We start from the raw sequence: 4467 nt of genomic DNA, 5'->3' as shown, positions 1-4467 counted from the left end.
TGAGTGCCAGGCCACCAGGTCAAGACTTTCTTTGCCTTGGGGTAACTTACATCTGGAGGCTGTTGGTGTCCTTTCCTACTGATTGGCTGCCCTCAAGATTATGTGTGGCTCAGTGACTGAGCATCGATCTATGAGCCAGGAGGTCAGGGTTCCATTCCTGGTCAAGGCACATGCCTACGCTATGGGCTTGATCCCCAGTAGGGGGCATGTAGGAGGCAACCAATCAATGATTTTCTGTTACTGATGTTTCTATCTTTCCCTCTCCCTTCCTCTCTGAAATAAAATAAAAAATATTTTTAAAAATTTATGTCAGTCCTTCAGAGATGTTCTAATAATGTTGAACCATAAAAAAGAACATGTTGGTTCTCCATAATTTGAGCAAATTTACTCATCTCACCCCCACTTCCCCACTCTAGGGTCCAACTCTGCAAACCAAAGGCTCCATATAAGTAGCCTTTGTCAAGCCACAAAAGATCCTGTTATGTCCTTTTCCTAGAGCCCAGGGGGGCCTACTTGACATACATTTACATAACTATGTTTAGCTTCTCAAGCAATATTTGAGAACAAAAAACAAGGAGACTCTGCACCAAAGGGTCTTGCTGTTTTTAAACAGAGCCAATATTTAAATGCAATTTATTTGATTAATCTATTTGACTAAAATTATGTCTAACTAAGCAAGTTCACCACTAACACAAGGTCAGGTATACACATAGATACATATATACTCATATCTGGGTGTACACACACACACACACACACACACACACACACACACACAGGTTTAGTTCCCCAACTCAGATCCATAAATGTTTCTATGTTCTATGATTGTATACACTCTAATAGTTCTTACTTACAGAATTTGCCAAAGTCAAAAGAAAATTTGAACATTTAAAATTTTTTAATTAAAAAAATTTTTTTTAAGTAGTTAAAATTTTTTGTGAATTTCACTATTACATTTGTAGAATCTAATTCAACATACAAAATTTAGGGTTATGGGGGTATCAAAATCTAACAAGATAGTTTCTGAGACTTTATTTAGTGGACTATAGGAGCAAGTAATGGTAAACTCCAATGTCTTTCTAAATATATCAGTCTTTTAGACTTTCTACCTTTAAAGCTCCATTAAGACTCCATTTGTTTAAACTATCTAGATTCACAATTGGCTAAAACATAGGAGATAAGTTATGGGGTTTTGGATCTGTAGTCAGCAGACCTAAGCTTCAACCCAACTTGTAACTTCATGGAGGTGGATCCTCCCAGACTCACTTAGTACATGCTTTATAAAATGGTTGTGAAGTTTAAATGAAAAAAATAAATAAAAATAAAAAACAGTGTCAAGCACCCAGCAAGTGCTTAAACACATCAGCCATAGTAATTATTACAATTTTTTGTCTAAATTAATGCTAAGATATTTTAGTTTCACAAACTATACTTACTACTTACTGCTCATGCATGTGCCACTTCCATCATTTCGATTACCACAGCAAGATGTTTATATTGTCCTTTACAACAGTGGTAAATTTCACCTCTCCTACATATGCTCAATGTTCTAAAATGCAGAAAGCAAAAAAATTTTAAAAAGTTTTAAGAAGTAGTTAAAATTTCTCTCTTGTTAGTATTATGATATTTAAACATTTAGCTCAAGTATTGATTCTTTTTGCATTTAAATCCATTTTAGATGTTAACAATGGCTAATCTAATTGCTAGTGACCCTACAATTAACACATGCACACAAATCATGGACATCAAGTACATATTAAAGTCAAATAACAGGTAATTTTTTTTCTTTTAGTTCTTTGAGGTTATTGATCAAGCCCAATGTAATTTCCTTCTCCAAATGGAATTCCGGTTCTTATGTAAGAAAGAGGAAGTAACAACATCCCCTGGAAAGGGCTATCAGACCTCCCTGACTAGGTTAGGATGTCAGTGGAAAGGAAGAAATGAAAATTAAACATCTCAGCTAAAACATAGATGGGAAACTGGATAAGCTGATCACTCTCTATTTTGATTACTACATTTGTTAGGGCTAAATGCCTGATCCATATTTGGGATTGTCAGTTACTCTGCTTAAAAGAAAAAAAGTAAATGAATGATCCCATCAGCATTGTGATGTGGTTGAGATTTATCTGCATGAAATCTGACCATGTTTGGGATATGTTGAAAATCTTGATCTATTTAAAAGGTTCAAATTTAGCAAAACTTTCTTCCTTGTCAGCACTCAGAAAAGCCTTTGAAATGGATAGGAATGGAATACAAATAGATTGTAAAACAGGCCTACAACATTCTGTGAAATTCCAAATGTATTTTCCACAGCTACATTCTCCTCCCACGATTACTTTACTCACTTTAACGGAAAGATATTCAGTAAATCAGAAACTGGAGGTTGGTCTCTAGTGAAGCCTACAGCATATTTGTTATGATGTTAGTGATTTTTAGAGCTTCTCCCTCCTCAGACAGCTTCCTTTCCACCCCCAACTGGTGTGAACTGGGCCAAGGTTACGTTGATGGAAATGCTTAACCATTTCCTCTAGCTTTTCGCACAATGTTCAACAATGGTGGTGTTTATAGTAGGTTGATTTACTATATCATATTGCTCCTCATTCCTAGTCTCCATGATTCCTTCATATTTTTTCACCAAATGCACTTGTAAAATGGGATTAATCACATTTGCCTATTATATTGGACAGTTACGGCTTTTATCTTAATCTTCAGATAAAAGCATTTGAATCTCCTCTAAGGAATACAATTTCCCTGCTCAACCCATGGTGTCATAAATGGTATAGCCCTCACCCCCAACTATAAAGATAGGTACATGTATCAGGACTGATGGAGTCCTGCTGCCCTTGGTCTTTAGTCCCTGCTGCTAGCATACTATACAGCAATGACTTTTACCCCAAGCCAAGTTGGAAACATTATCTCCAAAGAAATTTAGGTAGTATATGTATTGTATTCATGCAATAACAACTCGGAGTACAAGTTTGGAGCACCAGAGAGGACCCACTTTGTTGTGGTATTTGAGGACAGGCTCAACCTGAACACCTGCCCCAGCACTTTAAAGTGAATTCTATCATTCACATTCTTACCCACAAACACAAAACCTAGCTCTAAATCAGGGTCAGAATGAAGAAAACGCCATCCAGTCCACCTATATCAATCAAATTTGTCTTTGATTCACAGAAAGATATGTAAAAAAAACAACAAAACATAGATCAGGAGGAAATTCTGTAGCTCAAGTGAGAATAACCAAAACAAACATTTAAAAAACTGACACAAACAACAGAAATAAAGATGATTCATAAAACATAAGAAACTACAAAGAATTCCCATTTGTGTCCAAAAAGAGAAAAATATTGTATCTGAGAAGAGACTTACTATGAAAAAGGAGCAAAGGAATACAATGAAGAGTTCATGGAGATTAAAAATAACAAAATAAAAATAATAAAATCTAAGAAATACAAGAAAATCTCTTGGAATATAGAGCAAAAAAGACCAAAAAATGGAAAACACAAGAGGAAAATTTCAAGAGAGATAGAACCAACTAAAAGAACCTATATCTGTCCAAAAGGAGACCCAGGAATAGAGAACTGATGGGAAAAAAATCATAAAAATAATAGAAGAACATCCCCCAGAGTTGACATAAGGTATAAAATTTCAGACTGAAAGAAGCTGTTAAATACAAAACAAGATTAAAAAAGATTCATACCTAGACACATTGTGAAATTTCAGAACACCATCGATAAAGACAACACACTAAAAGCTTTTGGGAGGAGGGGTTAGGAGGAACAGGTTACTACAAACAAATTACAATTTTAGGGATCCATTGCCACCTGGAATGCAAGAAAGCAATGGGGTAGAGCAAAGCAGCTGTGGGAAATGTCTGGTGTTCTGGCCAGAGAAGTGGCCAGTGGTGCAATGGAGCAGCCCAGGGACCGCTTACACCTGAGAAAGACTGCAGAACAGCACACGAAAGGTGGAAATCCAAGTCAAACACAGATGGACAGAAGGACAGCCTCACTGAGCAATGAAGAGTGTGAGTTGTACCCAAGGTAGCCTAGCATTTGCAAATACATGCGGAAAATTTTCAGGTGGAACTGAGACAGGCACTCTTAGCTGAGACACCAAGAGATGGTTAAAGCAGTATTGGAACATCAAGACAAAGCAGTATTGAAACATCAACTTTTCTAAAGAGCTTTGTCTTAGTTTTCCAGGGCTGCTCTAATAATTCACCACAAACTGAATGGCTTAGTTAGTTACAGCATCATCCCAAGAGACCAAAATTGCAAGTTCAATCTTAGGTCAGGCACATACAAGAATCAACCAATGAATGCATCAATAAGTGGAACAACAAATTGATGTTTCTCTCTCCCTCTCTGTCCCTCTCTGTCCCCCTCTTCCTCTTTCTCTTTTTTAAAAATATATTTAAATCTTTATTGTCCAAAGTATTAAAGATGTCTTCCCCCCCTTTTC

General features: G+C 36.4%; 1 pseudogene; it reads left to right on the top strand.

Annotated features, from left to right (window-relative positions):
- Window positions 1-3912: 3912 nt before the first annotated feature.
- LOC118664742 lies at window positions 3913-4133 on the top strand (annotated as a pseudogene).
- Window positions 4134-4467: the final 334 nt, after the last annotated feature.

The sequence above is a fragment of the Myotis myotis genome, unplaced genomic scaffold (genome assembly GCF_014108235.1).
Source record: "Myotis myotis isolate mMyoMyo1 unplaced genomic scaffold, mMyoMyo1.p scaffold_m19_p_1, whole genome shotgun sequence".
Taxonomy (NCBI): Eukaryota; Metazoa; Chordata; class Mammalia; order Chiroptera; family Vespertilionidae; genus Myotis; species Myotis myotis.
This window is presented reverse-complemented; position numbering and strand designations above follow the sequence as displayed.